The sequence below is a fragment of the Sturnus vulgaris genome, chromosome 2 (genome assembly GCF_052056855.1).
Source record: "Sturnus vulgaris isolate bStuVul1 chromosome 2, bStuVul1.hap1, whole genome shotgun sequence".
Classification (NCBI taxonomy): Eukaryota; Metazoa; Chordata; class Aves; order Passeriformes; family Sturnidae; genus Sturnus; species Sturnus vulgaris.
The window spans coordinates 101213046-101231696 of record NC_142244.1 but is presented as its reverse complement, the minus strand read 5'-3'; positions in this window follow the sequence as shown (position 1 = coordinate 101231696).

Below are 18651 nucleotides of genomic sequence, written 5' to 3'. Positions count from 1 at the left end.
AAGCTGTTGAGTCAGTCAAAGTTTAAAATAATGTTAAGTGAGTCTTTAAGTCTCTGGAGGCTTGGCAATGCTAAGTCCTGAAAATTTAGTCTAATGTCAAGCCAGCTGTGGTCAGCCCTCACCAAAAATTACTTTTCCCTGAACTGCTCATTTAAAATGTCAGCTGGCCAGCAATCAGCATGTATGTAATGCATTGTGTATTGACATTGTGCAGCTGATAGGGAGCTTACCATGATTGTCAAGGCAGACTTTGGAAACTTCCCAAATGATGTTCTAACACCACTGGAAAGATCAGGCTACTGAAATGGAAATAACTCCACATCATTTTTACTGGTTGTGTAAATATTAAGAGAATCTTAAAATTATGGCCAGAGACAAGCTCATTTCATTTAAGACCTGTGTTATCTGAGAAAAAAAAATCTCACTGTTTTTTGCTTTACACCGGGTCTGAAAAGGAAATACTTGTAGCAAAGCATTTGCTTGAGTGTCTGCCAGGGAAATCTACCTCTTCTTTGATGAAAGATTCTACGAGTTCCCAGAGAGAAGCATGGTAATGCTCAACCCTCACCCCACACCTAGTGTCTCTTCACAGGCACTGCGTGATGAGGTGGATGTGCCTGCTATGCCCTTCTCTGGGACTACCTAGAAGTGACTGAAATAAAGAGCTGAGAAGTAAACAGAATTTAATTTCTACTTTTAGATGTGTGCAAGACTTCACTCATATCCTTGGAAAGGCCCACAGACTGGATGAGAGCTTCCATGTGTGCTGAGCATCCGGAGTCAAGGCTGCACACACCTCCCATGGGCAGATACCACCCTGCTTTGCCTCCAGGGGCTGCAGCAAGACAAATCTGGCCACCATGGTTCAGCACCTGATTCTGCTCTTGCACCTGGCTATGTGACACACTACAATGGAAATGGTCTTTATCTCCAGGGAACACAGACCATACTGAGAACAAATGAACTAAAGATGAATTAGGTCAAACAAGCTGTGATAGATCTACGTCTTTTTTTCAATTTCTACATGTTTTTATTTGAAGTGATTAAAAATGGCAATCTTTTCACACCAATCCTTTCTTCACATGATGGAGTATTATAATTTTTCTCCAGATTCTGTATTATTTGTGTTTCCTAAAGCTTTTAACAAACTTACATGAATCTCTCTTTGCCTGGAACCATGGTTGTTTTTTCCCAGAATAGTGAAGCTGTTTCACAATCACTGGCAGACATGAGGCCAATAAGATAACATTTCCCACATGCTTCACATTCCAGTGTCTTGGAAGGGAGCTTTTAGATATGGTTTCTTAAAAGCAGTTGGAGGCTTGAATTAAAATGTCCCTGAATGTGGCTCCAATTCTCAGTCAGTCCATTTCTTGAAACACTGGGTAATACTGATGTGTTGACAGAGTATGGCAATACAAATCCATTAGCAAAAGTCAGCACCTGTCAATAGAAAGCAAGGAACTCTTGTATGCAGCTGCAGCAGATTAAAAAAACAAAACCTCAAACCCCAAAAAGACAAGAAAAGGAAAATCTAAAAGGTAGGAACTCCTAATTTTCCACTGACAAATTAAGAAGCACATTTCTTTTTTACTTGCTTTACCCAATCTAACACAAACCTTCCCGAGGAGTAGGAGTTCATATCCTAATTCCCAGTCTTCTCATGATGTCATTCCTCTATTAATATGGCTTTTTTTTTTAAACAAAAACCTCTCTTTGTTTTCAAAAGAGAGATTGCCTCATCATCCATATGCAAACAAAGCAGACTAGTTTAATTTTAGTGAATTAAGTAGAACTTGGTGAAACATAAGGTTTTTCGTATTAAGTGTAAAATTCTGCACTGTCAGTACTAGAAATCCAGAGAAAGGATATGTATTTCCTCCAGAGTGCACTAGGGAGGAACACCAGTCATTCCACTTGTGCACAGAAAATGACCATTTCAAAGCAGCCTTTTTAAGGCAAAGTGTTATTATCCTGCCTTGTGATCACTATGCGATTGGTGTGCTTTCTTAAATCTTCCAGATACTTGTGTTGTGTGAGAATCTCACATGTATGGAGGACCACATCCCTTCAAATCTGACACTGCAGGTATATTGCAATGCAGAGGTATTATATGAAGCTTTTTCTTGCTTCTCCTTCCTCTCTGTAATATCACAGTACTTACACTTGGGCGTTTGGTGGTGGAAATTGGTCATGGGGGCCCATTCTCCTTCAGGGGAGGTGTTATGTTACAGTATGGTGATTTGGCTTAATAAGGTAGTTAGGCTTTTACAGCGGTTTTTCTTTTCCTGTTTTTAAAGGTGATAACGTGTTTACCTTAGCTAGAGCAAGGTCAAAAAAAAAAAAAAAAAAAAAAAAAAAGTGTGGTTTGCTGTGGTCAGTTGTTAAGTTCTGGAGGAAGTTCATTCCATGGTTTGTTATCTCTGGGAGAGCTCTCCCCTGCAGAGAGGGAGGAGTTACCCTCTGCTACAAAATTCCTTCTGCTTAAGCCCTGGTGTTGGCTGCAGCTCTCACCACGGCACTTGAGCTGGGTTTTTGGATTTGCTCAACTTGAGCCACAGAGTGCCTTGAAGGTTTAGCAGTTGCATAGATTGTCCGTGGGGAGCAATGTCAAAAGCAGCCGATGTAGCCTGTGCTGATGAAGGGAAGGGTCTCTGTTAACAGCAGATCTCTTCAGCTTATCTTTAGTGGCTGTTGTTTCAACAAGCAGGGGAATTCCAGCAGAACACAAAGACATGGTTTCACCTATCTGTTAAAAAGCAGTCATTTTTTCTCAAGGCACAAAACCCTGTGAATTCTTTGTAAAAAATTTGAGTAATCTGTGTAGAAACATTGGGGCTGGGATCTGATGGAGTGAATCAATGCAGTGCCAGTTTTGGACAAAGGCAAGCATAGAGAGAACTGAAGGCCTTGGATGGATGGCTGCCTCCAAGCTGCACACCAGGTAACTCCTGGGGTTACTGAGGTTACACTCAAGGTGTGGTATGGGGATACCATGGAATTCCATGAGAATTAAGAGACCTCACTGTCTAGGTCATTGTCTTCCACTTAGAAGACAATTGACTCTGAGGTTTCCAGATGAGACTTAAAGCCACCTGGGAAAGAGGAAGTCTACTGGCCACTGTGTAATCAAGAATAAAAGTGTGCAGGAATCAAAGACTACATAAGAAAGTGTAAACCTGCTTTTGCAACCTGATGAGGAGGCCACTTGCTGCTGAAAGCTGGGCTTGCAGTCAGGTTAATCCCAGTTTAGCTTCAGAGTTGAATGCTTCTGACATGGATTAGAAACCCAAGGTAAGTCAGCTTCTTGGCTCAAAGTGGAGGCAGTGGTTGAGTTTTAGAGTTGAGTGTTACCCAGTTACGTTATATGGGTTATCTGATGCTTTCAGGAGAACTGAACTTAAGCTCACACTGTCAAAAATAGCAAATTATGCTCTCGTCCAAATGATTCTGTCACTTCCCCTGACTTGAATCTAGCCCAACTGCCTGTGATTTGAGTTAACTCATCAGTTCCCTCTTTCCTTCCAACATAATCACCTGGACAAGTTTTTACTGTGCTATGAATTGGACTGGGTTATGGATCCCCAAAGCTGGTATGAAGACATGGTGGGACCATGTGGCTGCAAGTGTGGGAGAGGAAGAGGAAAAAAGAGAGGTAATTTGGAGGGAGGGTACATTTACTATCTCAGGGTGATTAGATACACTGCATAACTAAGATAATATATTGGTTTTGCAGAGAAGGATTAGGATGCTCTGTATGTACCAGACCACTGCAGGTTTCCCTGCAAGTGGGAAACAAGGGGAGAGGACTCTTCCTTGCCTGAATAGAGTTGCTGCATTTATTTCTTGTGAACTGCTTCCAAATATGGGAACCAATATGGGTAGTGTTTTTGACCTTTTATGAGGTTGTATATAATGCCTTACTCTCAGGGTCTGTAAGTACCTTAGTCTCTTACAGACATGAAGTCTGTGCTGTCCATTCATTATTGATTATGATGACACACAAAACACATTTCAGCTCTTTCCCACTTCTTTTGGTTTGTCTATAATTTGCTCTGCCTTCTTCCATTCACTGGCCACAGGTGTTTTGCCTCTGGCACCTCTGGGAACAATCTTGCTGTACTAGTGCAAGAGCTGTAGCCCAGCAGGATGCCTCTGACCTAGGCACATTTTCTGTGAGGTTACTGGCACCATGGATGACTGGTAGCCCCTCCTCTTACATGTTCCAGCAATTGCTGCCAATTTTTGGCTGTTCTGTAAGCAGAATCACTGTTGCCACTAACTCTTGGGCACAAGAATGGATGAAATATAGCCAGGGCGCGTTTTGGAGTTGGGAATTTCTTGGCTACTGCAGTCTTGGCTACTTTCTATCTTCTCTGCATTGCAACTGAGTTTTAATTGTGAAAGTATCCCACTATCCTGAATCCATGCCCTACAAGTTCAAGAACTCAGATTTTCTGTACCAGCTTGTTTTTTGTTTTTTTTTCGTATGGGATTTTATCACTCAGGTTGAAAGGGCCTTTAAAACAGAAAGTTTCCATTTCAGTTCTCATATGAATGTATGAATGGCAAGGTGTTGTCATAAAGCAATCAAAAAATAGCCACAGCTGCTGATTGTCATAGACTTGGTCTACCAGGGCTCAGAATCACATTGAAAATGCTTGGAAGTTTTCAGCACTTCTAAATTTGTGCTGAGCCTCTTGCTTTAAAGCATCTTTATTGCAAACACTGAGCCTTTGACAAGATATATACACTCTGTATTTTGGAGTAAATTTGAACACAGTCTACATTACCTCCCTGTAAGTTATAGTAAATCACTGTCTTTCATTTCTGTTTGGTATTAAACCAATAATAATTAAAATGTGAAGGAGAGCATTTTAGAATAATGGTTTTTATTCAGCTGCTCTTAAAAACTTCACATCACCAAATTAATCTTTATTTATATTAAATCTGTTTATTCCTGATAGCAGATTTTTCCTTTCCCCCCCTGAAATTCTTTATCTTTGGTCGAAGAATTTCAAGTATTCTGTTGCCACCATGCAGTCCAGTTCAGAGCTGATTTGGCTGGGTGTGGAGGTTCAAGTTACACTTCTCTTCCTCTCACTGCATAGCCATAACATCTGGAATCATGTTTCTTGTGTGCGAGCTATCAATTCCAAATGTAGAATCTATGTTCTGCAATTATTAAGAGCATTTGTTTGCAGTTTGGAACTTGCAACTTACTTATCCAAATACAATTCTCAGGGATCAGAAAACCACTGCCTGAAAAGTTGCATCATTACCTCACATAGAAGAGCTGAGAATTTACTGAAGCTTGACTTCTGCATAATTGAAATTGTCTTACCACAAAGGAGCCTTCACCATTCATTAAAAAGAGACTGACACAGGTCCCTTTCAAACATTTTAGCTTTTTGTCTTCAGTGATCTTTAAATGAAAGAGACAGAGAAATGGAAAAGAAGGAAATATTTTCCTCCAAGGTACACTAGGTAAATAAAAATTACTATTGCTTATATAGGGGAAAGATCTTTATGTGCAGTTGCTGTTACAAAACTGGAGTTTCTAGAGCATCCAAAGTAAAATTTTTCATTAAATATAATGAACATATCCAATATAGATTCTAGATTTTTTAATATTTCTTTTTTATTATGCCAAATGGCAATAACCAGTCAAGTAAAATGTGACCAGCAATGGAGCAATGTCTCATTTGTTGCTTTGCAACACAGCACAGAAGAGTAATTAGAAGAGAGGCAAAAAGTAGTCCAATAGAACCAGCCTATGGCTTGAGCAGCATCTTGAGAAGGCCAAAATGCCTTTCCTCTACCTTTTGATCTTCCAATTATGACATAGTCTTGCACTTTGCAGCTTGTTATCAGAATAAACACTATTTGCAGTTCAGGTAGCATAGGAAAGCAGACTGACATCCCATTTGCTTATCCACGGACGTCAAAACCCAAGAAGATGTTTCAAGATTCTGTTTGCTGGTTTACACTGAACCCTAGGGAAAAATGCAAGTGAACAGGTGCAGCCCTTGTCTTTTAAAATGGTGTAAAGGGGCAGCTTATAAAGACATTGTGGAACAAGGCAGTAGAAAACAGTGCACTCTCTGCCCCAGCACAAGAGAACAGTCCAAAGCAATGACACCTCTACAGCATATGCTGTTGTTTAATGGTGATTCATGAGTAAATGGAAAGGAATGAAAGAAGATGAAGCAGCAAGAGTGCTAGAAAGAGAAGGCAGCACCACTGAGCAGAGAAAACATGGCCTGACATTATCACCTAGAGGAAGATGCAGGGAGCTTTTGGACAAAGCACTGACTCTGAAAGACCCTTGGCACAGCAAGAAAAGAGAAGGTCTTGTGCTCTTTTACTCCTGCTGTCTTCAATAAAATCAAACACTATAAGCATCTTGTAAAGAAGTAGATTTTTATCATAGATATGGAATCCTTAAATTCTCATGCTCCAGTCAATCCTGCAGGGTTTTAACTGCCCTTGGAGATCTAGAGGTTAGCAATGTTTGGGTTAACAAGCTTACAAGCAGGAGGCAGCTATTCTTTCCCACACATAAGGAGAATTTAAAGCAGGAAAATTGAAGGTTGATTTCTGAGTACTATTAGAAAATAGCCTGTTAGCATCTGTGTACAAATACTCACCATTAACAATCCACTGGAAAGACAAACACTGCAGTGCCTCATCATGTTCATGTTTGCTCCCTCTCCCAATATCTCTATTCCCTTTCAGCTCTGCCATGCATGCAAAACCTTGGCATTCTGCTGACCCTCTCCAAGGCTCAGACTTGGGGTATGGAAGGTCCCTTTTAGTGTCAATAAGAAGCAAGCCCAAGACCATACCAAAACTTCTCACCTTCAGCACCAGCTTCCCCAGTCTATCATTCCATACATTTGGCCAGTTTTCCTGGGAAGCAGCTATGGGAGCAGCTATAAGGGCTTTGTTTTATGTGTGTTCATCTGGCAACTCCCTCAGAGAGGCAGAGAGGAGGAGAGGTGCCTTCATGTGCCCAGCCTTTCCACACCTTCGATCACATCTTTGTACATTGACATTTCCTTCTCTAGAGGCTTGCTCCATTTTGTCATGCAGTGGCATGTTAAAAAGCTAGGCCTTTAAAGCTGTATAAATGCAGTACAACAATCTAGGGAGCTGAAATCCTGATAAGACAATATTGTGGAGCTGTGGATTTAGCAGTGGCTACAGCTGTGACACCTTGCTTGGTCCTGGGGCAGAAAGGACTCTGCAGAAGAGGAAAAGGAAGAAAGGTGCAGAGGCAGAACAGAAAAACATTTGCAGTCCAAACAAAGAGGCACTGGAAGGACTGAGATTATTTTATCATGGAGGAAAAGTCAGCATGGGTAATACAATGGAAATATAAAAAACAATGAATTAATTAAATATGTTATTCCTATGATCATGGCTGGGATGGTAAGATCTGAATGATTATTTGATACTTGTGGCTTATTGTTATTAATTCCAGGCTCTTTTGTAGCAGTTTTTCTATAAGTAGGTCTCAAAGTGCTTAATAAAAAAAGTATTTTTTCCCAGGTTAATAAACACTATATATATGTTAGGCATATCATGAACTGTGTAGTAAAAAAAAAAGTGATTCCAAAATTCCTGAAGAAAGTAACAGTTTTTGTGTCAATTATGAACAGTTCCACTATAGAGACACTAAATTTTTATAAAGCACTACCAATATTCAGATTTCCCACTTGAGACATGATCAGTTGCTGAAGTTTTAGAACATGCTAAGCCTTTACTTTCTGAAAATAATGTACCTTCCATTTGACATGTGAAAACAGTGATCACATTACACAAAAATTTAGAGCATTTATGAAAGAAATTTATATTGTTTATAGAAAGTCTCTATTGTGAAGAGTGGGCAAACATATGGATAACATAAGAAAAAGTTTGAACTTGAAACCTGAAACCAAATGTTGAACTGATGGAAAATGTTTATTTAACTTAGGAAAAAAAAAATCTGTGCCTGCATCTGCAATTTCTAGTCTCTGTGCACAACAGAAATATTCAAAATAACACAGGGAAGAAATTACACCATCTGATACATTCTGATACCATTCTGATACAAACGGAATATGGACATATCTCAAAAAATATGTACTCTTCTGAAATATAATGTGATTCATCACTCAGTGTATGCTAATCTAAAGTGTACCTCTGCACACTACAGATACAATCCAAAGTAGAAGGGGAAAAAAGCTGTCTGGTAGCCAGCACAGTTTGCAACAACACTGGCAGATTTACTTTGCGAACCTTTGTAACAAATATATGTTATAACTTTTAAGGTCTAGCTATTATAGCCTTTTTAAATAAACATATTCCATTTTGATTGGTTTGTTTTACATACATCAGGAATGAACAGGAACCAAGAGTGGTTTGCAGGTTTACTCTTAAGGAGAGACTGAAATGATGAACTACTTTATAACCTCTGAATCATAAACATTTTAAGCCCTTGCTCACCAAAGCTGATTGTCTTGCATCAGGAGGCTCTTGGAAAACACACAGAGTTTTTATAGGAGCACGTGTGCATTAGGAAGTGGGTCACTTGGACAGTAGAAGCACTCACTGCTCAGTGGAAGTGCAGCACTATTTTATGTGGCACTAAGGTGTAAGGAATACCTGTATGGTCTATGAAGACATCTCCAAAATGAACATGGAGTTGTATCTGTGGCCATTAGTGACCTGGTCAGAAACGAAATAGCATCATATATGTTGAGCTTGTTTGTTAACTGTTTGTTAACAGTTTGAATCTCTTTGTTGGCATTCATGTGTATATTGATACTAATCCATTTTATCGATTTGGTAATTGGCATTTACCTAAGCCAACCTTTTTGACTACTTAGAATAAAAATATGTATAGTTCTGCACTTGAATGTAAGATTTTAATTGGTTGTCCTCAACTATTTTGTATGTCTTCTCATAGAACAACATGGACTATATCTGATTTTATCTTATTTACAGTGGCATTAATCAAGGCGGTGAATATCGAAGTCAATAGCATTGTAACAGGATTAGACTGGAGAAGGTGAGATAAGAAGCAAGCAATAGAGCCCTGTATTGTTCAGAGCTTTTTTTCTGACACGATTGAGTATTTAAAGAGCTACAGGAGCAGGAGTGAGCCCAAGCTTTTAGCAAGAGCTATGAATGGAGTGCAATGGTTACACAGCAAACATGTCTGTAGCAGTAAAGAGACAAAAGGGTTAAGTTCCCTTTTTGTAGTCATTACTAGAATGCCAAGTGGTATAAAAATTACTGTCTTGAGCTTGATTCTGATCTCCCTGGTTATGAACTGGGAGAGCTGCCTGGCTGTAAACTTGCTGGGAGATTAGAGTGAGGTTATTTGTGCACTGGTTTCCTAAAATATGTAATTAGTCATAATCATGCTTCGAAACACCACACCCATTCTTCTAAGCTTTTTTTTTTTTTTTTTGGAGAACTTATCTGCCCACCTGCATGTTAGGGGGTTTTCAGTATTTTAATCTACAGACAACAGTTTAGGGGTCACAGGGACAATAATACCTTCCTGCATTTTATTACCATATACAGAAAGAGGAATAAGAGGAGGAAACTCCCACATCCTAATGCCTAGCCTGTGAGTAGTGCATATGCTTAATGAAGGCAAGCAAAGTATTCTTTTTTCTGGATTAATATATTTTAGGAATGAAATCGCCTGTACCATTCACTCCTGCACCCAATTGGTACTTTCTGACATTTCTCAAGGTTGTTTTGCAGCAAGATGCCCTGTGGCATGATGAAGAATCTGCTCAGTTCTGCCTTAATCCTGGAGCCCCTCTGCCCTGTGCCCAAGAGAACAGGCCAGGTCTGTATACAGTGCTGGGCAAATACAGCTGGGCCAAAGCAGCATTTGCCAACAATCCCCTTTGCACCACAATTTAGCCCAAGACCCCAATATTTTTATATGCTAAGCTGAATGATATTCTTGAATGATACAGCCTCATATGGATGCTGAATAGCAAATCCTTACGTAGGCAAGGAGAGAATAATTTTGCAGTTAAGTATAGCTGCTCATAGCTATGTATAGCACTCATTCTGTCATGCAAGCCTCGTTTGTTTAACAGTGTTTGGACTGTGCTTTTTGGTAAGAGAGCTATTACAGGACCCTTGGTATATCACCGGGTGTTACAGCATCAGGAAAAAGATGAAAAGGACTACAAAGGCAAAATACCTTCTGGGACTGAGTGTGTGGAGAAGCCCAGGCACCAACCCCTCTGCTTACAGCAGCTGCCCACAGCTCTGAGCACACAGTCCTTTGAGCATCATCCATGGTTTGCAGTTGGGCAGAAATATCTGTTTCAGCAGTTATGGTGAAAACCTCAGAGAGAAGCTTTTCCTATAGACTGCTCTGATGGTCTCCTCTGGCCCTGCCATGAAGGTGCAGCTGTTTGTGATGCAGGCCTGGGCTGTTGGCTTCCTGTACATAGGCAATCGAGCCTTTCCCATGTCAGCACCTTTTTATTTCAGCCTGTTCTATAGAGCTGTTGTACTTCTCACGTGAATGTCCATTACCTGGGAAATTCAGACTCCCTGGGGAGGAAGCCCAAATGGAAAAGTGGGTGAATGTGTGTGTGAGAGAGTTCATGCTTTACATCTGGCCAGTTGAAGACATCAATGCTCCCAAACTCACTCAGGCGTTAAAGGGATACTTCAGCAGCCTGTCAGTACCAGAAATGTGGATGTCATTTCCTCAGTGCCGTGAAATATTCCCGTTTCCCTCAGTCTGCAGGGTGGAATCTCAATTGCCCCTGGGTTTAATAGAGACACTTTGTATTTGCTGCTGGTTGTTCTTCTGCTAATATTCTTCAGTTTTCATCAGTTTCTAACTGATTTCTGATATGGAAAACCATGTGTGTTTAGCTGTGAATTTGAGGGCTGAAAATCAAATGTAATTAATAGATGGCCAAAATAATGGAAAATTAACATATGCAGAGTTAGTATGGCTTTTCTAAACTTCTTCCTTCTTCATTAGCTCCTGGGAAGGAGTAGAGGTGTACAGTTTTAAAATATGAGGAAGCACCATGAAGTTGGAGGGCAGGCATGTTGGTCAGGCTGCAGCTCTGACATGGTTCCTAACGAGCAGAGATCAACACCAATTACTTCAGCTTCCCAGATCAGTCCCCACTCTCCTGTATGTTCTCTAACCACTCCTTCAAAAGCATTTTTTAAACTCCAGCCTGCTGGAGACTCACAGGCTTCATGTAACCACAAAAGCCTATATACAGGCACATATGGATAAAGAGCAATGAAATGATAACTGTTTCACTCCGTCATTTAGTGCTTATAATTTAGAAGAGATTATTCGTCTTGGTTTTGCTTTGACAGAAAAGCAGTGTCATTTTTAAAAAATTTTAATATATTTTTCCAGTTCAGAAGGTTAAGAAAAATCCTGTGCCTGTGGGGGGAGAAAGAGGAAAGAACAAGAAAGAAAGGAGGGGGAAAGAAAAAACTAGAAAGTGTGTCCAAGTATGGATTTCAGGGGGATAACTTCAGCAGCCTCATTCTTCCCTCTTTCCCTTCTCCCTTCCTCACTCCCCCATCCCTTTGTGTGCTAAAGTTACAACCCAAGGACTTGGAGGCATTTCAAAGGAGCGTCACTAATGAAGACCACATGTGCTCTGCTCCTCTCATTCAGTCCAGAACAAAGCCAAACTGTAAGAGCCTTCTCTCTACGGGGCAAAACACAGATTTTACTCCCATCCTCTGTTACCCACCCACAGTTTATGAAAGAGGCTTTCTCAGGTAACCACCCCTTTGCATTAGAGCAGTTTCAGGAGGAAATCAATCATCTTTCCAGTAGAGCACTGAAAGGCAGAGAGCATGTGTCTGCTTCACCAGAACATGAGTGGCAACACCCAGACACCCACACACTGACACTGCTGCTGCCTTTGGCCTTCAGCCTTGCACAGCAGCAGCACCCCCTTCACTGGGGCAGTTTTACCTGCCAAATCCCTGCATAATGTTGTTCTCAAAACTTCCTGGCATTAGGAGAAGCCAGCAGCAGTGGATGAGGATATGCTAGGACACAAAGGATCTGCCAGAAGATATCTATCTACCTACAAGCTGACAAACTCACAAAGGATTGACCATAGAGCAAGATAAAAGCACCCACAGATAAAAGCCCAGCCATGGTGGCAGCTCTCATGGACATAACCCTGCTGCTCTCTCAGACAGCTGAGCACTCTGATGGAATAAATAAAGATGAAGAAAAGATAAAATAAGCAAACAAAACTGAAGCACATCAAAGCCGCTGTGCAGTAGTGGTTGCTGCTTAAGTTGTACCTATTTTCTGACAGGAAACTCTTCCGCCACAACTGTCCTTCAGAGCCATTTCTGGTTACCAACAGTGGAGAGATTTGTTTCTATAGCAAATATATTCCTGTGGATGAAACCACTAGTATTAAAAATAAATGGGAAGGGGGAAGTGGATTCTATGAAAGAGTGACTGCAAAGGAAGAGAAGTGACCTCTCTGTGTAGGTTAGCAAGAAAAAAAATTAGTGAAAGCATTTGAAGGATCATATGACTTTATATAAAATCACTTTTAAGTACAGGATTAAACCATAATCTATACGGAAAACTATACAGTCTGAAGGTGATTGTTTGTTCGTAAAAGATTTAAGGTTAACAAAGCATTCCAGGGTTTTATGAAAGCACTTTTAAACAAATAAATATTACCCTGCAGTGTTTACAAGCTAAGCACTTCAAAATAATGCATGAGAACTTGAGAGGAAAACTGATTGAAATCCCATGATAAACTATTTTGTTTAAATGCCTAACCCCATGGCACCAAAGAAAAGTAGATACAATAAATAATGAAAAAATGTCAAATTTTAAATTTCTAATAGATTTGATCACCCAGTTTGTTAATCAACATAGAGTACCTAAAATGTTTCCATCCTGGAAGTTTCTTTTTAAAGTGGTATCTGGACTTTTTTTTAATAGGATCAAAATGGTTGAGGTTTCTTTTTGCAGTGTAAGGTGACATTATTTATGCAGACAGAGGGATTGCCACAGCCCTTGGGCAGTTCTTTGAAGCCTTGCCAGGCTGTAAGCTGTTCATCAAAAAGGCATCCTAAACATTTCTGCTGCTTCTGGATGCCTCTTCTCCTCACTGGTTTTTTGTTTTGTTTTGTTTGGTTTGGGTTTTTTTGCTGAGTATCTTGTCTGACTTCTAAACACATCATGAGGTCCCTAGATCTAAACCAGCTGTGAGTTCTTTCTGTACTGATAAAATTAGATTGGTTAGAAAAGGGCTGTGCTTCTGGGGAAAGGAGAATACAATTCTGGAGTATGGTCATGAACAGGAAGGCAAGGGGGAGCCCTTCTGGAACTTTTCCCACCTGGCTAAAAAGGGATTGTCTGATTTTCTCAGCCTCTTCACTCAGGGGTACAGGGCTGCTGCCACACTGCTATGCAGGCAGGGGGCAGAGGGCTCAGTCTCTTAGCTGGTTTTTCACTCTTGATCTCTGAGATCAGCTGGGGTTTTTGGGGTGGCCTGACGCTGTTTTTTCTGGTCTTCTCAGTGAGCAGAGCAAGGCACAAGGAGTCAGAATCAAAGTAATCCTACTTGGCACTGACTGCCCCAAGTTTACTCAGTGTAACATTTGTTGCCCTCATTTCTTCTGACCCCAAATGGACCTGATTTCTCATGTTTTTTCATGATTTTTTTTTTTTTTAGGGGTGACTGGTTTTCCAGAGTAGTTTGTCAGGGAGTAAATAAAAGAAAATATGTAAAGTGAAGAAAAAGAAACCATTTTAGTCCAAATTCCAAGCTACTTCTTTGAATATTCTTACTGTGCAATAGATATAGATATCACTGCTAAGTTCCACCTAATTTTTAAGGTTGACCTAACAAGCCTATTTTCTGCAGCAAGCTGAGGCCATAGAAATGTCATTTCTGTGAGGCCAGCCTCAGGCACAGCTGTACTGGCTGCCAAGATCTTCTGACACCAATCTCATAAGCATTGTCCCAGCATGGGCTGCAGCCTCTGACACAGCTCCTCTGGGCCATTGCACACAGTGGAATGAGCAAGACACCCACTGACTCCACGGTCTGTTGGATCTGTGTCAAAATTAACCTCTCTCTGAAGAGCTGTGTGAGCAGCCGTGCTTTGGGTGTTGGCAAAGTCCCTTCTGTTACATGTCACAAGCACTGCTATGCACAGACACATGGCACTGCAATGCACATGTGTAAATGCATTTCCCAAATCCACAGCAGGTTCAAATGTAGATACCCATGTGGCAGGAGGCAGACTTGTCAGAAAGCAGCTATCTTTTAATGAAGGGGGGAGCTAATAGTACAAACCACCAAGGCAGAATATCATGCATTAATTTTGCTCCTGCAATAGTGATACGCAAGGGCTTGTGAAGTGATAAAGCATTTTACCTCTTTAAAGACAAAGATTGTCACAGCAGTATTGGTTGTGGGAGCAGCCCAGTTGATTCAAACATCAGTAACATTTTCTTTAAGTGAAGATGAGCTTTGAAGTTTAGTTTTGTGACTCTTCGACTTATTTTTGTCAGAAATTCTATCTCTTGCCTTATAACAGTCACTAGCATTCCCCTATCTCTTTAAACTATGGTACTGACTCAGTCTGTTTGGAGACAGAAAGCTATTTTGACTTATAGGCTCAGTTCCTGTTGACTCAAAAGGGAGGAAGAAAATGCTGAAACTGAGAATGAAAACATTTTTTATTCCAGGAGTTAGTAACAGACAAATGCCATTAAGGAACGTATGGCATTTGTCCACAAACTTTTAAAAATATTTTTTCATGTCTCAGGTTCAGCTCTGCATGTATTTTCTAGCAGATGCTGCCATGAAGACAAGTGAATCTGTATGTGCTCTTTGCTTCACCAATCATATGAGGCAGCTTTCTTCTTGCCTGGGATTTCAGAATGGAGCTAGAGCTAGGTTTATGTGTCATCCTGTCCTCATCAAGGCATCTGCAGAATGTCTGCCATCAGAATGAGAGCAAGCTCTCACTTCCTCAACCATTTGGCCAAAAGGGGAATAATACAGTTATGCTGGCAGGGATTTCTTTTTCCAGCAGACTGTGGTTTTTGCAGTTCAATATTACGTTTTTTAAAATCTCTGTCACAGATGTATGTAAAGATGATGGAAAGGGGGAAGGGAAAAATGCTGCTCAGACATGATAAGAAAACTGGTCACCATCACTGGTCACTGCTGTGGTTCACATCAGGGCTGATGTCTGTAAAGCAGGAACCTCTAAGGGAAAGGCTCACCAGGGGACTGGATGCAAACCAAGACCTCTCTCCTCCCACCACCACATCATGTCAGCAGCTCAGTTCTGGAGACCTTTCTGCTGAAGGTCATAGGAGCATGGGGCTGAGAAGGGCTGTCTGGGTCTCTCCTCATAAGCCATCATATCTTTCTCGTTCCTGACAGTGGAAGTATTTAGCTCAGTTTGTTATACCATGGTGCTAATAATGCCAGCATTGTGGGTTTGATCCCCATACAGGCCCCTCATTTAAGAGCTGGACTTCATGATCCTTGTGGGTTCCTTCCAACTCAGAATATTCTGTGAATACCTCATCCTTCTGCTGCAGGAATCCTCCTTGTACAGATTTTCGTTTCATCCATGTGTGTATCAGAAATGCTTCAAAGTGTGACTGTTCCATTCCTACCTCCTCAGCAGAAAAACTCATCTCCAGGGAGATGGGAATTTCATGTGTGATAATTTAGCTGTCTTCCACCAGCCTTTGGGCATTGATTATCAAGTATAGCATGTGTTCTCTCCCCTGCTAATGTACTCACTGCCTTTCTACCCTCCAGCGCTGTTTGTTAAAGTATTTTAACTCCCTGTGCTGCATGTCCATGAACAAGGAAAATGAGGGAAGATTGATCAAGCAAGGCTTTTTAAGCAATAGATCACATTCTATACTGAAAAGAAACTTTTGTGCTGGAAAAATGCATATTGAGATGGTCATCTTAAAAAGGAACAGCTCTGTCCATCTTTCATTCTGGTTGCTGATGACTATGCTTGAAATCCTAAATTATCTACTGGGAGGCAGGATGGACAGATGGACAGTCAAGCTCTCTGCCAAAACCAAACATTTGCTGGAGGGTTTGCCAAGACCAGGCCTGCAAAAAGTTCCACAGAGAGACCCTCCCCATGAGCAGGAGGTTGTGTAGTACCAGTGGTGAGGAGAGAGATACCACGGGAGGGCAGGTCTGGGTGTGCACACAGCAGCAGCAGAGGAGCCCTGTGTGATTGAGGTGAGCCCTGGAAAACCAGCCACATTTCAAATGATCTTCAAGACTCCCTCTTAGCAAATATTAAGAGATTTCCCACAGGATGTGATGTGGGGGTTTCTTTAGCAGCTGCTTATTTAAAACTCAGCCATGTCCTTCCTTAATCTGAATTAAAATCAAGCCAGCTATTAATGTTTCTGTTATCCTCACTACAAAGTATTATTTTTAATTCTTTTTCAGCAAGGTGACCTATGCAAAGAGTATAGGGTCATAACACAACCTTGACACGAGAATATGAAGAGCACAGGATTTTTTTTTAGCAAGGGATTCTTCCCCTGCATGGCTATAGGTGTAAAATGAAGGTGTGTTAATTTCAGCAGTTGCAGGATTTTTTTAAAGTTTTTTTTTTTTTTGCCATCTTTTTGTCCAGATTCTCAGACTTGTTTACAATTATTAAGAGAAAAAAACAAGTAGATGCTGCAGTGTCTGAGTCTGTATGGGAGAGTTTGGATTGCTTGACTGTAAATTTAGCTTAGTAATGTGAACAGAAGGCAGCTGTAAATCTCTAGCAAGCCTTACATTTAGGTGTCACATCACCATAATTGCTAATTTGAATTGTATGATTCACTTTAAAATTGCTGGATCCTAAAGGTTACTTGTTGAAATTTTTACATCTTGTTTACATTACTTTTCTAAGTGCAGTAACTAAAGACCAGATCTACAAACTGTGTAAATACAAATATTCCCATCCCAACATAGAACATAACCTAGACTGAGCTCTAGGAATGTAAATGGAAAATGGAGTGTTCTCTTCAAATACCAGGGTCAGCAGTGGTGGATTGTGTTTTCCTTATTATAATCGTCTCCATCACAGCTGAAAAGTAGTTCTGATTAAATATAACCATTGAAAATCAGGTTAACTTTCAAACTTCCCACTCCTTCTGAATCTACATATTACTCTGTGGTTTTTCAGTCAAACTGCTGTTTCCTTCCCACTTCTTTTCTCCAAAGTTGAAATTCTACAAGGCCAAATTTGCACCCATGTAACTGCTATGAGCCTCTTGTAATGAGTGACTTGGGCTGAGGATCTACTAATCCTCATGGCTATAGAGTAGAGCAAGACATATTTTAGCCATTACTATGAGATAAGAAGCATTAAATCTGATCCAGCCCACGGTTTGAGAAAGGCTGAGAAAGGGCCTTTTGGCCACAGAGCATGTATTCTGATGTAGAAAGAGCTGAACAATTACCACACAGTAATGCCTCCATGGAGAAATGTTCACATTGCAAAGCCCTAATAAAAGGGAAAGAACCAAGCATAAAGCAGAATAGCCTACTCTGAGAACCCTGTACATCTGAAGGAAATAAAAACTCATTTTCCAAGCTGTGACTGTAGATGCACGAGTGCATTTCAGATCTATGCTCTGTGGTTGTGTGTTTCCTTTGGGACATGGAAGAAGAATGATGACTCTTCATATCCTCTGCACTTTGGTTAAGCTAATTGCTAGGAACTACATGAATTTTCAATGGATTTGCCGTAAATAATTTATCTAACATATTGAAATCTAGCTTTATATTCACTTGGTGCATTATATCTGTAAACAAGCAAAGGACTTAACAACTGTGGACATATCTTTGAAGCTATATGTAGGTTTGGACCCCAACCCTGAATCTCAAGACCCTCCCAAGAGGGTAGCTAGTTCAGTAGCTGCTGAGCTAGGAGCTGAACTGTGTGCTGACAGGTCTGATCCCCTGTCCCCTGGTGTTTGGGGCCACTTAAGCCTTCTTGCCTCTGAAGCAGCTCAACCTGGCCTGAGGCAAGAGTTAGCAGAGCTTTAACTCTCTGTGGTTGCTTTGTCCAGGCTGGGTGAGTCAATTGGCTTTGAAGTACAGAATGGTGTAAAGGGCCCTTTCTCTGGGCGGGGGGCGGGCAGGTTTTTCCCACTCATGAGGAAACATGCTCAGCATGAGCATCCTCCTCATTGGACTGGCTGAGGACAGGGTCCTTGATCTTATAAGAAGCCAAATATGACAGCATTAAACTCCAAATCCAAGCTCAGCTGTGGCTTTGAAATGCAGACTTGACAGTCTCTCTTCCAGTCTGCATCTAGACAGCATTTAATAGACTCATCGCCCTCATTTGCATTTTCTAAACAGATGCTTTAGGTACAGGCTTCATGATGGCCTTTCAAGCAGAAACAAAACCTTATGAAATCATGATTTGTCACTGGAAATAGCTAAAAGCTGGGTGAAAGCCGAGCCTGTGGGAAGCTCATTTGATGAAGGAGAGTAGAAGGGTGATGACTGCAGGGGAAATTGCTCCATTTCAGCAGTACACACAGCTTGGCCACCCTTTGCCATGGACACTGGCATCTGCACTTCACTCCTCCCT